Source organism: Neofelis nebulosa, chromosome 6 (assembly GCF_028018385.1).
Source record: "Neofelis nebulosa isolate mNeoNeb1 chromosome 6, mNeoNeb1.pri, whole genome shotgun sequence".
In the NCBI taxonomy this organism is placed as follows: domain Eukaryota; kingdom Metazoa; phylum Chordata; class Mammalia; order Carnivora; family Felidae; genus Neofelis; species Neofelis nebulosa.
Window position 1 is genome coordinate 11964509 of NC_080787.1, and position 26124 is coordinate 11990632.

The 26124-nt window shown below is 39.8% G+C and overlaps 1 protein-coding gene across 7 annotated transcripts in view; it reads right to left on the reverse strand.

The window, feature by feature from the left end:
• Positions 1–26124, reverse strand: part of CDKAL1 (CDK5 regulatory subunit associated protein 1 like 1) — a 711422-nt gene that overhangs the window by 277118 nt on the left and 408180 nt on the right. The window lies entirely within an intron of this gene.

Consider the following 26124-nt stretch of genomic DNA (forward strand, 5'->3'; position numbering starts at 1 on the left):
AATACTCTCTGATGACATTTGGAAATTTAATGTTACTTTCAGAGGATTCCACGCAAGAGTGGCTTCCTCATGTCTATCGTCTCTGTTAGGTGACAAAACAAAGGTAAACTCATGGATGCCTAAAGAGGAAGGTTTTTGAGTCTTTCAAAATAAACACTCCCTTGCCTCAAAGAAGTTTTATTATTTTGCCTTGCTACGTTAGCAGGAAAGACACCAAGAGTTAAACAGTTGAGGCTCTACAATCCTGTGAGCTTGGATAAAATCTCCAAATTTAAGGCCAGTCAACACTTTTTTTTTTTTTATACCGAAAGAGAAGAAGGAATATGTAACTCACCTGTTTCTTTTTCAGCTAGTTAATGAACACGTATTTTCTGAGTATGTACCATGCAAAAGACACAGCATCACACAATGAAGCTAACCAGTTGGCCGGCTGATAGCTAGATGTAGAGTGTGTAAGAAGGGAGGAGCAGGAAGATGATCCAATGCAAAGGTAGAGCAAAATGGAGCGAAGCAAATTAGGAAGCCCAGAGAGTGTCTTAAAATTCCTCAGAGGATACAAAGGTGGGCAGGGAAAAGAGTGACACGAGGAAAGCTGCGTGAATGTGACCATTTATGAAAGCAGTAAGAACACGAGACGGATTCAGTCCTTCTCCAACTGCCCCCTGCCACTGGCTCATCAACTGGAGCCTGGCGGAAGGGGGAGAAGAGGAGAAGAGGAGAAGAGAAGAGGGCGCAGGGGGAGAGGGCGTGTACAAAGAGACCAAGAAGTAAGAATGTTGAGAAAGGAGCTGCTCCTTGATAACCTGCATGCAACCAGTGATTTTTAGCTTTTGAAATACTGCATTTTCCTACGTGTTATTTCATTTCGTCCTTACAACAGTATTTTGAGGATCTACGGAGTCTGAGAGCCAGCTAATTCTGTAGAGTCACCTCCTAGCTCTTTAGGGGTCAGTCATGCATATGTATTCACCATGCCCTGTGTGTCTCCACTTTCTGTCCACCAACTGTGAACATCAGGGCTTTTAGGAATGTGCACGAAAAGAGCAATGAACTCGGATCGGTCACCTTCTTAATAGCAGCCTAGTCGTTTAAAAAAATCATTTTGGACCAAGAAATTCAAATAGCCAAATAACAGGACTCCTTGGAATGTTTTATCCATACTTTCTCTACTAGAAATTAATAGGTATACACACCTTGTCTCGTATCTATCTGGAAAGACAGATAGATACGTGTCCATAGAGACATATACATTAGAGCTGGAGTTGAAGAGTTTCTTATTCAACAGAAAAACGAAGGCCTAACATATTATCTGTTCACAAAACTGTCGTGTTTCTTGGCTGGGTATTCAGCCAGTAGGCTCTTCAGCACGAGCGGCACAGGAGGCCGCGTCAGGCGACGCTAATCATCACACACCCTGACGCATACATGCTGGCCTTCTGCTATGCTTCTCTGCTGGCCAGGTCTTTTGCGGCTGAACATCAAGATCCACAGTGTAACAAAAGTGTGTGTTTACTAAAGGGGCAGGACCCTGCGTTGGCCAACCTTCAACATACCTACTGTGATAAAAAGTGACACTTTAACAAGGAACATAATGCAGGGAATGAAATTTCACTCTCCTTCTCTGTGCCTCGGTTTTCTTACCTGTAAGACAGAGAGAGTGGCCGACCCACCTTCTAGGGATACCGGGAAAATAAAATAATTCAGTGTGTGTTTACATGTAAGCCCTCAACAGACCAATTTATCTAATACTCTTCTTTCTTCCTTGAATAGTTTCTAAAGTTCACGGTAACACATCTTCATACAGAGAAATGGGAACCTGGGAACAGCTTTTCAATGAGCTGGTTCCTGTAACTAGTAAGTGAAGGAGGTTTAACTTGTGCTGATGTGCATACAATAAATTAGAAAGCGGTTCCCAGTGAGCATGACCTTGGGCCAGAAAGGGGAGTGCAGTTTCTCTTGGAAACTCTCAGGGTGGCCTGCTATAAGCAGGACCCTGCTCCGGGTGAACTACTGGCCTGTCGCAGTATGACAACTTACAAATTGAAACGTTAATAGCAAACAGGGAGGATGTACGCGGTGGGCTTTTCCCGTGGGCTCTCAAAATAAGATTTCCCACTAGCAATTACCCTCAGCTTCATGCTACAGGCCCGGCAATGTTTTAGAATGGTAGGCGCCAGAACACAAAATAAAAATAAACTTACCCCTTAATTAAAGTCTGTATTTCTCCCACTAAAAGAATTAGGACTTCACAGATTCATGTACCCCGAAGAGACAGAGTAGATATTTTCTGTTCTGGTTTTAGGTCTATTCCTTTTCTCAAGAACTCTGCATGTTGGTGAAGGACCTTTTGGTTTCTTCACCTTTCAAAATTCTTCCCTTATTTCTAAGGTTCAGCTTATTGTTACAGGTTCTCTGGTGCCAGAGATTACTTCCTCCTCTCTGACGCCTCAGCAACTGCTCCTGCTGTTACCCAAGTGCTTTCTTGGTCCCACCTTCCACCACGGTCATCGATCTCCAAGAGGGAGGCTCTCTGAGAGGAGGAAATAACTATCTTGCCCTTCTCGTTGGGTCCCCACAACGGCTACTGCTAGGTATACAACCAAACATATAAATATAGATATGGGTTAAAACCACATGAACATACATAGAAAGAGACTTAAATTTTTTTAAATGTTTATTCATTTGAGGGAGAGAGAGGCAGAGCACACGTCGGGGAGGTGCAGAGAGAGAGGGAGACACAGAATCCGAAGCAGGCTCCAGGCTGTGAGCTGTCACCACAGAGCCCGACGCGGGGCTCGAACTCATCAACCGTGAGATCGTGACCTGAGCCGAAGTTGGACACTTACCCAACTAAGCCACCCAGGTGCCCCCATAGAAAGAGATTTAAAATGTGTGTGCTGTTTGACAGGAAGACAAATGTTCAAATAGTAATAGTTGGTTGGACTCAAGCAGGTAAACAAACATATGATTGGCCAGCCTTAATTTTTGGAAGTGAAAAATTCTATGTTAATACATAAGTAAATATAAAGTAAAAATGAGACATTTCATAGGTAGCACCCCCTCCCCATTGGGTTATATATCTAAAAATCAGTTGCAGCTTTAGGTTGGAATCACAATGTGTTTTCTTAGGCAAGTAGTTTATAAATGCAATTAATTTATAAATTAATTATAAATGTGGGGCCCAGGTTAACCAAAGGAATAAGTGGGAGAGGGGGGCACTTAGTTCAAAATGTGGCTAACAAAAAAATGGCAGCCATGAGCAAACCCTGAGTTCTGAGCTGGCTGTGAGTCCGAGTAGGTGGGCAAGTATGCGAGTTGGCATGTGGGCACACGAGGGGTGTGTGTATGAGGAGCTGTGGTAGCAACTAGTATGGAAACAGTATCTCTTTTAATATGAGGTCACTTACACTTTAAGGGCTAATGTATCAAGGCTGCTTAACATCTAGACGGTGACTACTTTAGAAGCAGGGATTACAGAATGGTTAACCAAATCAATGAAACAGTATTTCCACCCAGTGCTTTTCTTTGGAGCTCTCCTTTCACGAGCTGGTAATCGTCTCAATGTTTGTTAGTTTTTTTATGAAATTAAAAAGCAAAGAAAATGTAACGAGTTGACGAAAACAGACCATTTTTAAAAGCAATCCTATAACGGGTACATCGTTAAAAGAAATGTGTCATTTCTGTTGCTCTGCAGTCATCAAATGAATCATCATATTCTGTCTGGTTTTAAATATGTACGCTACCAGTTTAACAAGGTCACTCAGCGTGTGAGTGCACAAAATGTACTAATACTTGTATTCAGATGTCTGTGCATTCATTTTGATGGTTACCAGTCATAAAGTCTGCTCAGATTGTGTAGCTTTGTTAGAAAGTATATGCATATTTAAAAAGCTAATCTTGACAGTGCTACATTGTTTTCAACTAACCTAAGACATATGAGGAAGCAAAAAGCAAAAAGATACTTCAAAAAAAGATAAATTAAACCATTCCTTTAAGCATTGCAAACAAAACTTATAGGAGATATCATTCACATGCCATACAATTGACCTATAAAAAAAAGGTGTGCAATTAAATGCTTTTTAGTATATTCACAGGATGGTGCAGCCATCTAAAATCTAATTTTAGAATTGATTCATTCCCCCTAAAACGAATCCCAAATCTTCCCATTTTCCCCTTTCCACAACCCCCTCCCCCTAGTCCGAAACAACCAGCAGTCTACTCTCTGGCTTTACAAATTGCCTATTCTGGACAATTCATATAAATAGAACCATCAGTCTTTTGGAAATGGCTTCTCTCACTTATAACGTTCTCAAGGGTCATTCATGTTGAAGTACGTAGGCTTTTTTTTTTTTCAATTAAATAAAATATAGCGATGTAGAATTTATTAAATATGCCATTTCGTACAAAAGTACCTCAAATGTTCTCAATATTTATTAGCTTGAAAGGTAGTAAAGCAAGTTTCATCCATACTTATGGACTTCTGCAACACAATCTAATGGCATAAATCTGACAGAGATTAGTGTTACATATAAAATCTTTTTAGGAAAAACTGTAACAGATACAAAAGATGGAGAGGGAATGTTAAAAAATTCTTTAAAAAAAACTTCTCTTAAAAAGAGAAGAACTGGGGGTGGGGAGTATAACTGATCATTTTTTGGTTCCTATTTTTTTGTTGTTGTTTTATTGTGGCAAAATATATGTAACATAAAATTTCCCATTTTGACTACTTTTGAATGTATGATTCCATGACATTAACATGCTTTCATGATGTTATATTCAGCAATCACCACTATCCATCTCTAGAACTTTTTTATCATCCCACACTGAAAACTCTGTACCCATAAACATCACTCCCCATGCCTCCCTCCCCCTGCCCGTGGTAATCGCCATTTAGTTTCTGTCTATGAACCTGACTATTCTGCTAGGCACCTCATATAAGTGAAATCATTACAGTATCTGTCCTTTTTGTCTGGCTTATTTCACTTGGCGTAACATCTTCTACATTCACCCTGCTGTAGCAATACTTTGCTATTGTAAGTATCTCTTCCAAGGAGCTGGGTGCTCCACTGTCAATGCCAGAGCACACTGTACAGGCTCCTATCAGCACTCATTTCCCTGTCCTGTAATTCTGCCATACATGCTCACACCCCAAGGATGTATCTTACTTATTCCCTGCATCTCCCCATATCCTCGCTAATGCCTGGCCCTTAAATACTTAAGTTATAGTTGAATGAACGAATGATTCGATGAGCCAATTAATTAGTCAACATGAATTATTTTAGAGGAAGTCCTACAAAGACTTCTAGGTAAAGGTCAAAACAGCAATGCCTGTGTTCTAGGAGATCCTATTTCCGGAGTCACCTTCAATACTCCCAAAGTCATGTAAGTCAAGATAAAATAAGACCGGAGTCATATGTCATCCATTACTTCATTAATGACACCGTAACAGCCACTAAGTGAATTACCAGCACCTACATTTACTCTCAGCAATCTAAAAATAAATTATCATTTAATAGCAGCAGTAAGACAATTGAGGGAGCATAAGAAGAGAACACTTCCAATCCGCATGTCCCAAGTGAGGAGGATTAGATACTGTGAACAGATTCTAATTCACATTTGATCTATACCTTAATTATAACAGGAAATTCACTTCCAAACTGCAAAGAGTTAACGTTTTCAATATTTGCATTAATATAAGTTGAGCCCTCTGTTCTAATTAGCCTTCACAGAAATGTTAAAAGGACTTCAATGCTCCTTTACCATTACAAGGGTCATCTTCAATAATCAGACTTTGCATTACAAAGATAAAAATGTATATGAATACTAATGTCAGAATGCTAAGAGTTGTAATCACACACACATTTGTCTTCAACTGATGTTACCACTGTTCTATTTCATAATTATTATTCCGCTCTGCCGTCACCAAGACATCAAGGGAGTTTTTATATCCTGTGGTGGTGATAGTTTCATGAATCTGTATGTATGTGAAAATTCATGAAAACTTGAACATACATGACTAAGTCAATTTTACTGTGCAAAATTTAAGATAAAACGGCAAAGAGGAAAACTCACAGTAAAATTTGTTGTGTTTTAAACGCCACATAACATGAACAGGTAATAGCCTAAAAAAAACAAACGAGCAATATAGTTGCCTTGTTTTCTATGAAAACAAAACAACACTGAGTCTTCTAAACACTAAAAGAACAAATCAATACTTGATCAGTTTAATGGGGAAAGTGCAGCCTGATTACACCGAGCACTCAGCAAAGGCTGTCCTATCGGCTTCTCTCAAACCTGACACAAATAATTAAGGAATGCGACTGAGAGGCAGAGGTTGAAGATATATTTCTCATTTCTTTATGGTCTCATCATTCAAAGGCTAACTTCAGGTAACTTCTGTTTCAAGTGTTAGGTGGTATACTAAGAAGAATGTTCTTGTGGTTTAATCGCTCCAGTCACAATTGCTTGGTGTGGACTTGCTCACAGCAAGTATTTAGTCAACATGAAACTAACTTTCTGGGACTGGGGATGCAGACAGAGAAGGACAGCAAACTCCTGGGCATCTTATAAACGTGCACACACAAAACCGCGTCCTCTGCAGGTGAGCACGGTGCGGGGGTGGGGGCGGGGGCCCTACGTGCATCTCCTCTGACCCCTCATCTCCTGAAGTGGCTTCCCTCCCTATGGGGATGTTACTCCTACCTAAACTCCTACCTAGGAGTTAGGCTACTCCTTCCTAAACTCAGGCGTAGCCACATGACTTGAACAGCCAATGAGATGTGGGCAGAAATGACAGGTATGACTTCTGGACAGAAGGGTTTTTCCATCTCTAATTTTCCCCTTCTTCTACGATCGAAGTTCGGACGTAGAGACAGCTCAAACAGAGCTTCAGTCAGTCCCTGACAGGCATTTAGCATGAGCAAGGAAATACGTTTTTGTCATCATAAGACAGTGTCCTTTTTTGAGATCATTTGTCATACAGCAGAACCTCATGCATCCCACTGCCACACTGTCATTTTATGGATGAAGGAAAGAACATTTGGAGACATTTAAAATAGTATGTTCAGGGGTACCTGGGTGGCTCAGTCGGTTAAGTGTCTGACTTTGGCTCAGGTCGTGATCTCACAGTTCGTGGGTTCGAGCTCCGGGTCAGGCTCTGTGCTGACAGCTGGGAGCCTGGAGCCTGCTTCGGATTCTGTGTCTCCCTCTCTCTCTGCCCCTCCCCTGCTCATGCTCCGTCTCTCTCTCAGAAATAAATACACGTTAAAAAAACTTTTTTTAAATAAAAAATAAAGTTTATTTATTTATTTTGAGGAAGGGAGGGAGAGAGGGAGAGAGAGAGAGAGAGAGAGGCAGCGAGAGAAGGCACACACAGGCAGAAGAGGGACAGAGAGAATCCTGAGCAGGTTCCACGCTGTTAGTGCGGAACTGGACGGCAGGGCTCAATCCCACAAACCGTGAGATCATGACCTGAGCTGAAATCAAGAGTTCAACGCTTTACAGACTGAGCCACTCAGGCACCCCTGCAAAGTCCTTTTCCTTAAGCAATTTTCAATAAATACTGGGATGGAACTATAAATCAGTTACAAAGAGAGAAGAGGGGAGGAAGAAATTAACTCGTTACATGGGCAACAGAAGATTTCATTCCAAATGGAGTTCGATCTTCAAGGATAAAAATTTTCCAGGCAAACCGCAACTGGTAACACATAACCTATCCCACGGTCTTGAGACACAAAGCTGCATATTTTGTACAATAATCTACCAACCTATTATATAAATTGTGCTTTTTTTTTTTTTTTTGCCTAATAATATCGATTATATCTTTTAAAGTACACTTGAGAAAAATAAGAAATGCACTTGGGGACCACTTAAGGTTTCCATACCTATTTACCCTTTTATCAAGTATACCAATCGTAACATTCTTTCTTGAAGTCATGTTAAAGAGGGAATTGTTCACTTGAGAGATTTGGTTTATAGATCTTATGAAGCTGTACTCGTTACACACCTTTGGAAAAAAGATGCAAAAAGTAATTCGCATACATAAAATAATTTTAAAAGCCCACTTCTTTTAAAAAATAAACACTAAAAAATATTTTCCTGTATTATCAAAGTAATATGTATTCATTTTTGAGATTTTTGGGAAACAGAAAAATAGAATGGGAAAAACTAATAGTTACAACAATCACTGTTAAAAAAGAGAAACATTACTCTTATTATCATCTTAAAACAATCAAATTATAAAATTATATCCGATATTACCCAGGGGGCTTTAGAAGAAGTGAGATGATTTTCAAAGACCAAAATATTAAGCTAATAATATTCCTTAACAAAACATCATTCCTGTGAGCTCAGTTTTTTCCAAAATGAAAGAAAACCTTTCTTCTAGGCAGGGTCCAAATCACCCAGGCACTTAACACTCCAGGGGCTCTTAAAGCTGCCACATTAGCATAACAGGAGAGAAATCTGAATATGGGAACGACAAACAAAGGAGAATCAGAGATAACAATCAGCAAAACACCTCAGCATCGTTCTGGAAGAAGTTACTACCCTTAGAACAATGTTGTCCAGGGAGCTACAATGAGAGAGTGAACAAAATAAATAAGACAAGAAAGAAATTTCTTTGTTCGAAAAGAACATAAAAATGGGAATGAAAGTAAAAGATGAGGAGAGGGACAGACGGGCAGTCCTTCCCCCACTCCCAAAGGGACCGTAACTCGAGGGAGCTCTTCAAAGATCTTCAAGACCTTTGATCTTAAAAGCGTGCACCATCGGCAGTCATTTATTTAGAATGATTAGCAGGGGCACCAAAAAACGTTCTCAGCCCTCTGCAAATCACAATGCCATGAGTGGTGGAGCAGCAGTTAATAGGAACAATAATAATAATAATAATAATAACAATAGTAATAATAATAATAGTGATGGTGATGTAAAAAATATAGCAGTTAGCGTCCTCATGTACTCGAGGCTGTGCTAAGTCACATGCCTCAAATGTAAACTTCTGAACAAATTAGGAATTAGTTTTACTGCATCTAAGACTGAGAGAAGCTAACGACCTTGCCCAAGGGACACTGGCTGAACGGGACTGGAAACACTGGCACCCTGCCCCTGGAACCAGAATATGCCACCAGAATTACACCTCTTTGGTATAGGAGACATTTCGAGTTAAAGGCAATGGAGAAGCAGCAGACCCAGGAAAAGCGGTAAAACACAGGGCCTTTGTTTTCGTTTTGTAAAGGCAATTTCTATTTATAAAGGAAATTTTCATTTTTAAAGACGGAAATTTGGAAAAAAGAAAAAGATACAAATATGGACACTCCGGACCAGGAAGAGGAGAACACTGAACGATTCTCAATGGGAGACAAAAAGTAAAACTTAGATCTGCATTGCAAACCTTCCTAAGGAATCCTTGTTTACTTTTCCTGGCCACCTTCTTTTAACTGGTCTCCCTCACACAAAAGCCCCAAATCCCTTTTGTTTTAGCACAGGATGGTATACAGACTCAAGTTCCAAACACAGGGTTGGTGATTGTCAGGTGCTTCCTCGAGCACACATGATGTTGCATTTGTTGATCAACTTCTGTTTTACTCTCACTAATCTGTCTTTGGCCACTCTAACTTGCAGAACCCCTCCCAGAGAGACGAGGATGGGTAGAGGAAAAGATTTTTCCCCTCCCCTACGCACTGCTCCATCAAATGTGCCTCACAAAGCATCGTTCCTGCAGACCAATGTGTGCTTCTCCCTAAACCTAATATTCTTGAGGAACAGCACAAACTAACTCATGTGAAGGTGTTAGCAATAATTTCTGGGGGTGGGGCTGGACAGAAGCCTTGAAGAGGGATCTCTCTAAAACAAGACTTAAATATCTCTCTCTCTCTCTCTCTCTCTCTCTCTCTCTCTCTCTCTATATATATATATATATATATATATATATAAAAGTGGATTTAAATTTTAAGTTGCCTATTTTTCCTTATATCAGATTTATTAGAAATGTATGGATTTTTCAAACGTGTCAAAATGCATAAATTAAATAGCTCCTATTACATTACTTGAAATTAGATGATAATAAATGGGATCTTTGCAGTCTTTTGCTACTGAGCAGTATGAAATCTAAACTCAAACTGATAAATGGGTATATAATTTGTATAGGGCAACAAGGCAGGGCTCCTCCTGGTTCCTCCTGGTTCCACTTTAATTGTTTTCACTTGGTAAAATTGGCTTCGCACATCAGTTCTTTAATTGGAGCTGAACTGAAAGCATTTGCAGTGACGGCGGGGTAGGCTGGCTTGTCGAAGAACACCCTGTCAGAATATTCTGATATTCTAACCTGCTGCTTTTCTAAGCATCGTGGCTCCAACGTTACAGCACCAGACAGACTGTCTAGAACATAAAGATCAGGAAAAACTTCTCTTTCATGAAGCAAATTCACCTTTTAAGACTTGAGCTAATTTTTTACTGGTTTGTTTTGTTTTTAATTTTTTAAATGTTTATTTACTTTTGAGTGGGGGTGGGGTGGAGGCGCAGAGAGAGAGAGGGAGACAGAGGATCCAAAGCCACTCTGTGCCGACAGCAGAGAGCCCAACGTGGGGCTCCAACTCACGAACCGTGAGATCAGGGCCTGAGCCGAAGATGGGAGGCTTAACCAACTGAGCCACTCAGACATCCCAAAGTTTTGTTGTTTTTTAATCAAAGTTAAAATTCAGTGAGATTGAAATAAGATTTCTTCAAATTAGAGACGAAAATGAAGATTTTTATCAAAATCTTCTGTCAAAGCCTGTGCCTCTACAAATATGAAAAAAATAGGGGCGCCTGGGTGGCGCAGTCGGTTAAGCGTCCGACTTCAGCCAGGTCACGATCTCGCGGTCCGTGAGTTCGAGCCCCGCGTCAGGCTCTGGGCTGATGGCTCGGAGCCTGGAGCCTGCTTCCGGTTCTGTGTCTCCCTCTCTCTCTGCCCCTCCCCCATTCATGCTCTGTCTCTCTCTGTCCCAAAAATAAATAAAAAACGTTGAAAAAAAAAATTAAAAAAAAAATATGAAAAAAATAGGCTGCACCTTTATTGTAAGTTTCTGCCTCATGAGAATAGAATTTGATACAAAAGTGTTTTCAGATCTTAAATTCTGCCATTTTTATTGGACGAAATTACTTTAACAAAATGACAATCAGCCTTTGTACTTCACCTTTCCAATGATCAAACAGGTCTTGAATGTATATTATCAACCCATTATGTTTACAAACCACCTTCAGAACTGCATTAACATGGATCTAGGTAACAATGGTTCAGGAGATACTAAGGCACCAGATTACATGCTAAGAATTTTCTTCTGTCTTAGGTGAGAAAAATGATTTCCAAATCAAGTACTCTGCCTTTCCCTTAATATTTCAAAATTAGCTAGAGATCGAGAATATAGAAGACAGAAAGGAAAAGAAAGAACTATGTCAAAGGTAAATCTAACAACATGCAGAATATGCTGGAGTGACCCGGGATGGAGGGGAAAGGTCTATCTAATGTTAAATCATCTCTCTGTTCCCATCCTCACAGGACTCTAATCTCTCCATAGAACTACCCAAAGGGCACAGTTCAGAGGACATCTAGGAAGAACCGGGAATTACTCTGAAAGGTATCAAGAAGAGGAGTACACATTCCAGACGAAGACATGTATCCTGGGCATCCCATGAGTAAAATGGAATGTCTTCTGAGTGAAATGAAGGAAGGAAAATTCAACACTTTAGAGGTTTAAGGATTACACATTAAAACTACTCATTAAAAGCTAAAAACAAATGGGATTCTCCCATCTGGGTGTTTAATTTTATTTTTTCCTTAATAGACTTTTGAGTGACTTTCCACAATTGCTGGCTATATAAATGAAGTTTATTAATTTTTTTATTTTTTTAATGTTTATTTATTGAAAGAAAGAGAGAGACAGAGCACAAACAGGGGAGGGGCAGAGAGAGAGGGAGACAGAATCTGAAGCAGGCTCCAGGCTCCGCGCTGTCGGCACAGAGCCCGACGCGGGGCTCGAACTCACGAACCAAACCATGAGATCATGACCGGAGCTGAAGTCGGACGCTTAACCAACTGAGCCACCCAGGCTCCCCTAAATGAGTTTGAAAACGAACTTTATATAGATGAATGGATAAAGGAAATGTGGTATATACTGTTGTGTGTGTGCGCGCGCGCGCACACACACACACACACACACACACACACACACACACACAGAGTAACATATCCAGCCATTAAATAAAAAAAAAAGAAATCCTGCCACTTCCAACAGTCTGAATGGACCTTGAAGGCATTATGCTAAGTGAAATAAGCCAGATCTTAAAAGTTCTCATCACAAGGAAAAAAAAATTTAAGCATATGTGGTGAGGATTGTTAACTAGATTTATTGGGGTTATTTCACAATACATACAAATATCGAATCATTATGTTGAATGCATGAAACTAGTATGTTACATGTCAATTATATCTCAATTTTAAAAATGATTGTGGTAATTGGATTGTGGTGGTTGGACAACTACACAAATTTACTAAAAATTATCGTCAAACTGCATACTTAATTTTTTATTTTTTTTTAAACTGCATACTTTAAAACATAAGAGTATAACATTCAAGCTTAAAATGCAGAAATTTAGGTATAAAGTATCTAAAGTTGATGTTGGCTTAGAGGCGTATACCAGGTCATTGAAAAAGCCAAAATAAGAACCAAAATAGAGTTTGTTGCACTCAAATACATTGCCCCCTGGTAAAATTAGCTGCTAGTAAAAGCTAAATAAAAGATGCCAACTATTTTTTTATATATGATGTGGTGGGTGAATGCGGTAGGGGCATGGGGCTAATGGGAATGGAGTCTGTGGTAATTGCCTAGTAAAGGTACAGGGTTCTAAGGACTCAACATAAATTATTAACCCTCTGTGTACACTGGGAAAGACGGGTGGGGGAGGGGTTGATCAAGTATGGATGGATTTTTAGTAAACAGGGTAGCTTGGAGGTGGGGGGGGCTGCATTTCAGACTGCGGGTGACATCTGAACAAGGGTGAAAAGTCTAGAGCACATTCTAGGCAAAGCAGTAGGTCTGCTCAAAGTGGAAGTGTGTTACTTGAAAACTGATACATGTTAGAGGGAGAGAGGAAAGTCCCACTGGAAAAGGAGACCGGGAAGGAGCCTGAGTCCTGGAGGGCTAGAGTGCCAGACCAGGGCGTGGGATTCTGTTTTGTAGAGAAGTGAGTGGTATTGAAACTTTTGCTTGGTATTTATCACCCCAAAATGATTCTCTGAAAACCACGAGCCACCTGATACATTTTTTATTGACACTGAAATCTTTCCCGAGGAGTTTAAATAGTTGCAGAAGATGTACTCTCTGGCATATTTCAAATATGGGACTGTGAAATACAACTGTTACATCACACTCTGAAACGTATTCAATGAGATATAAAAAATAGGAAAATTGGCATCCTTTTTTCCCTCCACTTTGAATTTCCTTTCTAATTCTGCCACAGCATTTTATCTAATAATTTTTAAGCTTTAAAGTCTTCTATTGATAGATTCTAACCATCCTTCTCTGTATCAAAATTTGTGTATATGTTAAAATAAAAACATTGTGACCACAAGGCTCTAAGGATTTTTAAAGAACGTTTTTAAATCGAATTGTTGTTAAATTACTCCTAGTACACAATTCATCAAAACAGTATAAATATTTATTTAGCATAAATGTAAAAATTTATTATGATGGCAATCTTTGATGAAATGGATGGTGAGGGAAGCAGGCATGGGAACTCTTTATGCGTTGCTTTGAAAAAGGCAGTTTCAGAAGTCCTTTGTTTGGTGGCCTGAGGGTGTTGGATAAAGGTGAGAGGGAGGTGTGACAGGAGACCCAGCGTGAAACCTTCACTACAGACAAGTCAGTTTTAGAAAAGGGTACAAATGAAAAATGAAGACCTGGAAATGGATTCGTTTTTAAGTGACCTTTGCCTGCTAGTTGGTTTTTATCCAGAAATACTGTCCAGCCATTGGAAGATGCACACTTAACACTGTGGTTTGTAAGAAAAAAGTGTGACCTCAACAGTGCAGTTACGTGTAGGAGGTAGATACGGCAAAGCGTCCGAGACTTCTAAGGGTTGACTAATGTAAGAAACACACAGCAACTACTCGGATATAGTGGACGAAGGTGGGAAACTCACCGATTTTGAAACTCCGTAACCAAGCAGGAAAAGGTTGTAATTCTTTGGCAAGGAAATACTGAGCTCATTTTTAAAAATTGAGACATAATTGACATATAACATTATATTAGTTTCAGGTGTACAACATCATGATTTGATATTTATGTATATTGTGAAATAATCGCCACAATAAATCTAGTTAACATGCCTCATCAGACATAATTACCAAGTTTTTTTTCTTATGGTGAGAACTTGCAAGATCTACTCTCTCAGCAACTTTCTCATACAATGCAGTTCTCATAAATACATTCCATGCTGTACGTTACATTTTCATGTCTTGTTTAGTCATAACTGAAAGTCTGTGCTTTTTTTTAAGTTTATTTATTTATATTGAAAGAGAGAGGGGGACAGAGAGTGAGACCGAGAATGAGTAGGGGAGGGGCAGAGAGAAGAGAGAATTCCAAGCAGGTTGCACGGTGTCAGCACAGAGCCTGACTCAGGGCTTGAACTGATGAACCATGAGATCATGACCTGAGCCTGAGCCGAGATCAAGAGTCTGAGGCTTAACCGACTGAGCCATCCAGGCGCCCCTGAAAGGTTATATTTTTGGCCACCTTCACCCTTTCACCAACTCCTTCAACCCTCATTCCCACTCCACTCTGGCAATCACCGATCTGTTCTATCCATGAGCTCGTTTTTTTGTTTTGTTTTGTTTTATTTTTTAATATCACGTGTATGTGAGATCATACAGTATTTGTCTTTCTCTGTTGGACTTATTTCACTTAGTGTAATGTGCTCAACATCTACCCAGAGTATTGCCAGTGGCAGGATTTTCTTCTTATAGCTGAGTAATATTCTACTGTATCTACATACACTACATTTTCTTTATCCATTCATCCCTCCAAGGATATCTTACTTTTTATACAGGAGAGATTTTAATGAACAGTTAACCAAAAAGTAATTTGTCATCGTTTCAAATATAAAGGACTAACTATAACTACTTCTAAATTCTAGGTGCCTAAAGCTGTTTCTTAAGATAATCAAGATACAAGGCATTCACATGACAGGTCAAATTCATTGAAGGGCAGAGGACACTGCTCGAGTGCTATGGTAGTGTTCAATCATACCTCACTTTTGCTGTCCAAAGTAAGATTTTTTTAAACAAATGAAAACTCCACATTCCAGAAAAAAAAAATCCACATTCACTATTTTGCACATTTTACTATTCATGTCTCTAAATCAACAACCAATAATAAAATGGTTAAATTCATTTCTTTTAACTGAACTTTAAAATGTGCAACATGATAAATTCCCACAGTCCACTCCAAAAGAAATGCACCATATTGCATCAGTCAGTAATGAAACAGTTAACTTGTAGCCCAAAGAGAATATGAAAACCGGGTGGTTTCAAATGCAGCTCAACTTGAGAGTCATCTGTGTGCCTAATGTAACATTTATTTCCTGCTTCTATTTTCACAAAGTATTTTGTATTACTAGATATAATTATATATTCTACAGAATGAAAAAGTACAATACGAGGCCTCCTTCAGTCCCATCTGGATATAATAAAGGAATCGAATTTTGAAATGGCAGGACTGTGAAGGGAAAACTCAACCTTTAATCATAACAGAAACAGCTGATTGTCCTTTTTCCTACACTGTGCCACCTACTAATAACTGTTAAGAAAAACACCAGCCACATGTGAGACTCTGAATCAGCGTAGGATCTGAAGAGCCACAGACTGGCTGAATCCGTTTCAAGCTGACTTTACAAAACCCAGTCCAAAGTTGAACCTTTGCAACATTATATGTGGAATGTCCTTTAGGATTCTGATTACGTAGTAGCTGAGTAGCCACATCTGTGATACATTACAAAACCAAAGCAGCTGCCAGTAAAGCTTTTAGTATTTCGAGAACATACACTTTGGGTTTAGTAAACCCTATACTGTCTCTGTAGTCTAAAATTTTACTCCCTTCCATGTCTTTGAGTTTGTAACTACTTTCTCTTCCTTGAGTTAGTACAGATTAATTTATTAGATTATTAATCTATTAATTAGATATGTAAAAAAGTAATAAATAACTTTAAGAGACTTATTAAAAAGTCATAGAATGAGAAAACTAAGAGATCAAACTGCTTGCTCTCCTACACTACCATTTCCAGGCAAAAATAAAGATTTAACAGATGTAGGATTTGTGGAAGGTCACACCGTTCATCAGGGCTAGAATAAGGGTTAGAACCAACACCTTCAGGTTTTCAGAACAGTGAGTGCCTTCTTAAATACAACTCTTACAAGTTAAAATTTATGATAGGTTTACTAATAATTTTTTTTTTTTTTTTTTTTTTTTACAGACTTAACCAAATTACACCAAAATGCATTCTCACAGTGTGGCTTATTGAATCTGCCATCGTATAAATATATTTAATATAAATAAACTCTGTATTCCAATTTTTTTCATTCTCTTGAATAGGCACTGCATCAACCACACACTGGAAAAAGCCAGCAACTCACAACCAATCCCAAACAATTCCGCACGTAGGGGAGGATTAAATACTGGGTCATTTGTTGAAGGGTCTTTATTATGTCCCATTCAAAACCTATGTAAGAGAAAAGTGGCAAGACTCATACATGGCTGGCAATTTTTTTAAAGCCAAACACATGTTAGCCAGCAATTCCACTCCTCAAGTGTAAACCCAAGAGAAATGAGCATATATGTCCACCAAAAGGCACAAATGGTAACATTCGTGTAAGCTTTACCCATGATAGCTGAAATCCAGAAATCATCCTGATATTCAACAGGAGAATGGCGGGGGAAAAAATGTGGTGTACTGACATGACAACGGAGAAAAACAAACTCCCCATACACATGGCAACGCGAATGCCTCTCCCAGACATGCTGTTGGGCAAAGGACAAGATGGCGGCAGCACAGAGGAGGCCCAGTGAATACTGGCGTACCTCGGTCTCTGCTTACAGTGACTCGTCACCTGGGGACCAGTCCTCCCGCCGTGGCCCCTGGAGAGCCTCACACTGCCCTCACAAGTCCCACTCCGCTCCCTCCATAGACAGCTTTCTCCTTCCCCAGGAGGGCTCCAGAAGTCAATTCGCTCCGTCAATCACAAGGTTTCTGAGGAGAAAATACTTACAAGGTGGGAACACCTGATCCAAAAGCCACCTTCATTCAGGAAAATGAAAAATAAGTTCTGTACTTTCAGATCTGATGCATTGTTTCAAAGGTAAAATGCCAAAATTCCTAGAAGCTAACAATAATAATACCACGTCCTAACTGCTGAGCACTTCCTGTGTTGGGCACTGTCCTAAGCATTCTACGTTCATTAAGACTCCGCTGCTCCAGCGAGGTTCCTGTATCCCAGGCTAAAGCAAAACATTACATTTATATAGTACCCCACAAAGCACTGTTGGTACATTGTCTAATAGTCTTTGTACAGGGTGACCGCTATTATGCCCCTGTTGATAAGTGAAAGCATCAAAACCTGGAGAAATGTAAAAGTTTCAAATCAGCACTGCATCTGGGACCATGTCCAAGAATGGCCGCGACACCTGCCAATCAGCAACACTCAGGACTGCCTCTGAGTTCTAAAATCAGGAATGCCTGCTTGAGCCAAGAGAACAGTAGCCCATAAGATACGCCACACTGAGGTCCCTGTATTAATTCACAGGCAACACATGCTAGAAGCAGGAAATGAACCTGAAACTGAGGAAACGAACAGAAGTGAAGGTGGGCTAGGCCGGTGGTAAGAGAAAGGGGAACAGAACTAGGTTTATGCTTAGCGTGTTTTCTTCTGACAACTGCTTTGCTGAAATAGCAAGGACTTTGAGAAGAAGAGAAATATTAAAGAAACTTCGGGGCTTCCACGGTACACCTGACAGTAAACCAAAGAGGGGCCGGTGCCTCGAGAGACAGAGGCTCACTAAGGGCACAGAGTGCGCCCCAAGCCTGGTGTGGTTGGCAGTGAGTGCTAAAGGGAATGTGCCTGAAGCCCCACGGTGCCGGCCACCAAAACGGTCCCTGATGCTTCTCCAGGGCCACAGGTGCGGGGACAAGTGGAGTCCATCTGCAGAGTGATCATCTCTTGAGCAACAGAGAGATGTTCGGGATACGGCTTTCTGTCAACTTCACTTTCACACTGTTATTTGCGATATGAAAAGCACTTACGAGTGCGGAGGGCCATGCGATCCGAAAGAATGTTTCTTTCCCTCAGGTTTTGGGTGGAGGGTGCAACTCAAGGTAACTGAGTCCCCACATTTGTTACAGAAGCAGGAAGTCTTTGTGTTCCAGGCCTCATGGACAAAGGCTTCCACACATATGATGCAAACTCCGAACCATGTGTTGAGATGAGCAGTCCACACCAGATAATGAAATGGCACTTTTTAAATGCCATTTTTGTTCTTCGAAGTTTTAGCTTACATCAAGTAAAATGACGCTGAAAAGATCTTAGAAGTATCAGAATTAGAAACCAAATGGAAATTTTAAATCTGTCTCGTTTAGTGCAATCCCCTCAAAGTGGTGTTCCCTTTTCAGAAAGACTCGAGACTCAACAAAAGGGCCACATTAATGACAACACGGATCCAGATGCAGGTTTTCTACTCGTGTGAGCACTTCGATACAATCACAACCCGTTCAAGTTGGAAGAATAATAAATAAAAACATCACAAAGATATTTGAACAAAAATGTCAGGAATACAACCGAGGCATTTTAAAATCTGTGTGTACTGTGACCGTAAAACAATGTGCTGCACATTTTTAAATGACCCATTAATTCCTGGAGTTAACTATCTCTGGATTACCTGTATTTTCCGGTTGCTTACTGCAAATTCCAGAGTTTATAGCTATGAGTTGCCAGTTGTGTATCTTTTTAGTTTAGTAAATCTGCATCAACAGCAAACATCTTCTTTTTGATTAACAAACGCCTAATCAATTGATATGCAAAGCTTTCTGGACGACTACACCGATGATGGAACGTGACAGTGTTGTGAAGGGGCATCATTATCAAGAAAACAAAGCATTTTTATGAATCAAGACCAACTGCAACTTCAGCAACATAAAAGATCGTGATTGTGGAAGTTGAATTATCTATTAGAATAGAAACAACAAAATACTATTTGATATGATTTTTAATAAAAGAATCAATTAAGAAGGGAGAGAGAGAGAAGCAACAAACCATCACAGTCAAGTTCAGCCTATGTATGCCACATTACCTTCTATGTGGTGCCCAGAGCTACGAGTGTCTAATGAGGTATACATTTTATCTCTGTGCTTTCCGTGAGGGTGATGTTTGTTACAGGCCACTGAGAGACTCAATTAATAGTGATCTTTGGCTGTCAATAACTTACTAATGACATGAGCTCCTCCTCAAAAGCGTTAGGAGGGCAGATGGCACCGTAAGTGATTGACGGCACCTTTGACACGGAACACAAAAATTAAGCAAGAAAATGGACTAACCCAACGCACTAATGGCCTGCCAGATATACAGGCAGTCCATTTCAAGGCATAAATAACATTTATGGACATCAGAAGGAATGGCAGAGTAAAGACCTCTGAAAATCCTCTCCTCCATGAAAGCAATGAAGATAGGGACAAAATGGTCAAAAATCACTTTTTTCAGAATTCTAGAAATTAACTAAAGGCTTGTAGCAATCTGGGTAGCCTTTATTCAAGGAAAATGGAGGACTCTTGGTAAGAATAGAGAACTATGAGGCATTTTAAACCTGCCCTTTTCTTATATCCCACTCCCCAGCTCTGAAGTAGCCTTGAAAACCAACAGCCTTTAATCATGGTGAAAAGCAGCAGCCAGGAGGCCACTGGAAGGGACAAAAGACAGTCAGAGCTCCTTCAAAGCCTTGTTTCAAGAAAACTGTCATTATCTGATCTGTCTAGTGGTTCTATGGGAGACTCTACTCACTCAGCTTGCGTATTTAACCTGACCTGGCACTCACCCAGTGAAAATAGCCTTTTTCCCAGGGGCATTTGTCAAAAACAATCAGCTGCAATTGTTTAACATCAGGGCTGCCTGGGGCTGTGAATAAGTTAGGGCAAACAATAAATAAACCAAAAAGCTTAACAGGAAAAGCCAGGGAATGTGATGTCCAGAGGGGGCGTTGGAGAATCCTAACATATTGTGGGGATTCTAGAAGGCCATATGCATGCATAGGACTATGTGTATGTCCAGGTTGTGCATGTGCTCAGTGAAGACCTAAGAAGGCCTTCAGCTCTCACCTCTAGCTAAACCTGAAGTTTTGCACAAACAGCAAATAAAGGTTAAGAGAGAGATGTAAGCACCCCGACTGAGCTGACAGGACACGCAACAACATTCTCCCATGCTGAAGACAGAGACTGATGGGTTCTAGGCACTTAACAAAATCTCTAACCATCAGCTGATGGATAACCTAATCGGGTAGAGACTTCCACCGTTCACACATGACAAAAAGTATAGACTTTACTGAATTAAGAAAAGTCACTCAACAAACAACAACAAACCGTGGGGAAAGAGGAGTATGTGATTTCCAGAGCTTCCACACTATATTTAACTGTTTGTTTAAGTGTCTAGCTTTCAACAGAAAATTATAAAATATGCAAAACAACACAGGGGAGAAAGCAGCCAATAGAAACTGTCCTGGCAAAAGCCCAGTTGTACTTACTGGCCGACTTCACTTATTTTTTAACTTTTTAATGTTTGTTTATTTCTGAGGGACAGAGAGAGGCAGAGCATGAGCGGGGGAGTGGAAGAGAGAAAGAGGGAGACACAGAATTCAAAGCAGGCTCCAGGATCTGAGTTGTCAGCACAGAACCCGATGCAGGGCTCAAACTCACAAACCACGAGATCACGACCTGAGCTGAAGTCTGACACTTAAATGACTGAGTCACCCGGGTGCCCCCTTACTGGATGACATTAAATCCTAATTTTAAATATATTCAAAGAAGTAAAAAACAAAACAAAGAAAGAACTGAAAGAAAGCTTGAGAATAATGTCTCACCAAATAAAAAATATCAACATTGAGACAGAAATTAAAAAAGAGGCAGATAGAAATTCTGGTAAGAAAAGTACAAGAATGGAAATAAATTCACCGGAGGGGCTCAGCAGGAGATCTGAGCAGGCAGAAGAAGAAATCAGCAAACCTGAAGACAGGCCAGTTGAGATTACCTGGTCTCAAGAAGAGAAAAATAAAAATAAATATAAAAATAAAAATCAACAGTGCCTCGGGAGTCTGTGGATACCATTAAGCATACCAACATACACATAATGCGAATTCCAGAAGGAGACAGGGGGAGATAGGCAGAAAGAATATCTGAAGAAATAATAGCAAAAAGTCTCACAACTTTGAAGAAAAACTACACATTCTAGAAGGTTTAAGTAGGACAAACTCAAAGAAATCTATCCGTAGGCACTGCACAATCAACCTGTTGAAAGACAAGGAGAGAATCCTGAGAGCGCCAAGAGAGAAGCAACTCACCATGTATCAGCAATGCTTTAAATAAGATTAACGGCTGATTTCTAATCAGAAATGACAGAGGCCAGAAGGCAGTGGGAGGACATAAAAGTGTGGCTGAAAGGAAAAGACCATTAGTCAGGAATTCTAGATCCATAGAAGTCATCCTCTAAAAAAAGAAGAAAAAATTAAGACATTCCCAGATAAACAAAAACTGAGACAATACGTCGCTAGCAGACCCATATGAAAAATACTAAACAAAGTTCAGGCTGGAACGAAAAGACACTAGACAGGAACCACATTCCATGTGAAAAAATACAGAGCACAGGGAACAAAAACTATAAAGGTAAATATAAAAGACAGTATAACGTGGTTTTCATTTGCAACTCTTGCTTTTATCTTGCACAAAGCACTAATTAGAAGTGTGCTGATGAACATACCTTGCACAAAGATATAATCTGTATGATAACAATAGCACAGAAGGGGAGAAGGAACAGGTATACATAAAAGTGAAGTTTTTTATATACTAGTATAAAGTTGGGATTAAGTCAAATAGATTGTTATAAATTAAGATACTAACTGTAATCTGAAGGCATCCACTAAGAAAATCACACACACACACACACACACACACACACACACACACACACACACAGATTTATATAAATCAAACAAGGGCATTAAAACGGCACACTACAGAATGTCTGTTCACCACAAAAGAAGGCTGTTGTGGATCGCACCGTGTCTCAAAAAAGATATATTGGAGTCATTACCCCTAGTACCTGTGAATATGATCTTAGTTGGAAACAGGGTTTTTGTGGATGTAATCAAGTTTAAATGAGGTCACAATTAAGGTAGGCCCTAATTCGATGACTGGTGTCCCTCTAAGAGGAAATTCGGACACAAGGAGAAGACCATGCAAAGAATGACACAGAAACTGCAGTGATGCGTCTACCAGCCAAGGAATGCCCAACTCTGCCAGCAACCACCACAGGAGAAAGAAAGAAAACAGATTTCCAATTCAGAGCCTCCAGAAGGGAACTAAGCCTGCCACCACTTTGACTGTCAACCTTTGGCCTCCAAAACCGAGAGGGAAAAAAACATGTGTTATTTCAAGCAGCCTCGTTTGCGGTAATCTGTTCCATCGACCTTAAGAAACTAACACATGGGCAGTAATAGAAGAACAGAGGAACAGAAAGCAAGAATTTGTTGAGGGAGGAAAAAAAAAGGAAGGCTGAAAATATAGTAATAAATTAATTAAAAGATTAACGTTTTAAGTTTCAGTTGATCAGAATGTAGGCTGATACTGCACATGGGCAGTGTATATTAAGAGTTGATATAAAGTTTGCTTTTTACATTTATTTTATTTATTTATATTTTTTAATAGATTTTTTTTTTTTATTTGGGCGGGGGGGAGAGAGAGAGAGAGAGAGAGAGGGAGGAAGGGAGGAAGGGAGGAAGGGAGGGAGGATGGAGACAGAATCCCAAGCAGGCTCTAAGCTGATGTGGGGCTCAATCCCAGGACCCTGGGATCATGACCCAAGCTGAAATCAAGAGTCAGATGGTCGCTTAACTGACTAAGCCACCCAGGTGCCACGAGATATACTTTACCATGTAGTTAGGAGAGTTATTTCTTTGTTGCCATATATTAGAGACAGACTTATTCAACAGTATTTTCTGTAATCAAACATTGCTTTACACGTGGCAAACTTTCCAGGGATTTTTAAAAACACACAAAAATACATACCATAAAAAGAGACAGAATAGATTTTTCCCTTTAAATAGATGAACAATTAATTCAAAACTACTTTCAACATTACAGTTTGATTTTCTCCATCCCACGTGCAATACCTCTAATCCTGAAAATGGTTCATCACACGTGGACTATTGATGCCCATTTAAATCCACCTGAGAGTTCTGCTATGTAACACACAGATAAAGTAGTGCTTCATAATAACAGTAACTTTAAAACCCTTACATTTCCAAATTAGGGCACAATCATTATTTACTGTTAAGTGACATTACAGAATTGGAGACTTCAACTGGAAAGCTTAACATTTTCACGCCAATTATTATTGTGGTACGCAAAGGAAGACGTGGGGAAAAAGAACAGATGCATTCTGGACCGGGAAGCAGCACACAATTTAGTAAACTAGAAATAAATAGCAGCAAACTAAGAAACTGCACTTTGCTTTCTGAAAAATATGCAGAATGTCACTCTACTATTCTATGAACCATTAACTTCATTACCAACCTTTCTGTTCTACACCATGAATCATCTGAAAATTCCATTACCCACCTGATATAAAATATGAGGATTTCATTTTACTAAGTGCTGAATTAGCAAGTGCCTAAGGTAGCCTTTCATAGGCTATCAGAGCAAAGAAATCAATAGAGAAATATCCTGGAATCAAAACGAAAGTGTAAAGGAATGTCCACTGATTGCCTTATGTGTTAGCTGTTCTCGGTGCTTATAAAGGAAAGTCAAAGGCAGCTTTCCTCAACGGTTTCAGCATAAGTGACTTCCTAAATTAATGAGGAAGATAAAGCCCACAGATGGTGTATTGTGCAGTTTGAACTATACTAATTTTGACAGGTGACATGGAAGCCTTCTCAGCTACTCCTGTGAAATTAAGGATTCAGGGGAATGGCAATGTGAAATGCCTTTTAAGATGCAAATTAAACCACATACATATCTAATGCCCTCCTTTATAAACTGAAATGTACACAGGAATACTAAAAAGAGCGAATGGGAATATTTGTATCCCACAACTGAAATATGTAAATCTCCAGGCTTCTTAGGTATTCTAGAATATTCTAGAAGTAGTCTGGAAAGTATTTAGTATATATAATTTCCACTGTATATAATTTTCAATATATACAATATATGACATATTACATATTATATATATCTAACATATCAGATGTTATCTAATTATATAATTTCTAATATGTACATTCATAAATGTATGTTTATGTATGTACATACGTATGTTTTAAACTATTTTGCTTTATTAAAAGATATATATACACAGAGACATGGTTCCATATATTTGACAATGGCATCAGTTTCATTATAAAGCATTTGCTGGGGACTTTTCACTTATCATCTTTTTTTTCTTATATGTTTATTTATTTTTGAAAGAGAGAGAGAGCAAGCAGGGGAGAGGCAGAGAGAGAGGGAGGCAGAATCCCAAGCAGGCTCCACACTGTCAGCCCAATGTAGGGCTTGAACTCACAAAATGAGATCATGACCTGAGCAGAAACCAAGAGTTGGATGCTTAACCAACCGAGCCACCCAGACACCCGTTCACTTATTGTCATGACACGTGTTTTATGTTTACGTACTTCTCTCAGGAAAACGATCATCTCTTTTGGGAATAAATATGCACATGTCATTGGATTTCATGAGCAATCTTCACAATTTTAGGCCAATGGCAAGGGGAAAAATGAGATAAGAGAATGAGAAATATGGATAGCTTCTACTACACAGTCGATTAAAGCATCTTATGGTAACCAAAAGTGATCTGATGATATACATTTCCACAGCGGGTCCAGACTCTCACCTCTGCTATCTAGTAATTTAGAAGGTAGAAATGAGAACCACAGTGAAGTCCACAGTGTAGGCCTCTATACATTATTGATGGCCACATAAATAGAATTTTTAAACAATGCATTTTCCATTGTGCTTCCCAGGAAGACAGAGGTAGCCAATACTTTCAACACGAGGAACATTCATTCATCCACAAAATAGTTCATTTTCCCCTGAAAACCTGGGACAATAAGCATAAATAAAATTCCTGATGAAACCTTTGGAGTCTGTTCGCTATGAGGGCAGCGACAAAGAGTCGTCTGTTGAGATCATGTCTATCTATTTACGAGTTCATTTCTTTTCTGGCTCCTTGGGTCTGCATGTAATCATGAGGCTTAATCACCCAGACGGAATATTATAGACTGAGACTGTAGTAAGAAGCAACAAACTATGGAAATTTTTCTGAGGGGCTGCTGGGTTCAAGAAAAGCTTAGGCTTCTTACCCAGGCCTGGAGCTACGAGGCTGAAACCTGGCGCGGGAACAAATGAGGATCGCAGGAACGAACAGGCTGGGACACAGGTGTGGGCAGAGATGGAAGTGTCTGAGGCCCAACTGAAACTCTGCTGATGTGCAGACCCAGCATGTCCAGGAGGCTACAGAACTGGAAGTAGGGAGGGGCCCGGCATCATGGTTATGCAGAGCAGCAAGTTAATTTCATCTTCTATCACAAGTGGTCAAGTCCTTTGGCAAAGGGGGCTGGGGCCTGCCCTCCACCCTTGTCTTCCCCTGCAGAGGGGCTCTCTGAATTAGGCTCCAGGGGAAGCCAGATCAACTTTTTATTCTGGATATGAATCCTTTTAGTATTTTTAATGCAGGTTCCCCACCCCCCACCCCCAGATTTTCAGACAGAAACAAACTTTGGCTTCCAGTTTCAGAGGTGTCACTGACCTCTTGAAATTCGCAAAAGCCAGGTTAGGAATGAAGTAAAG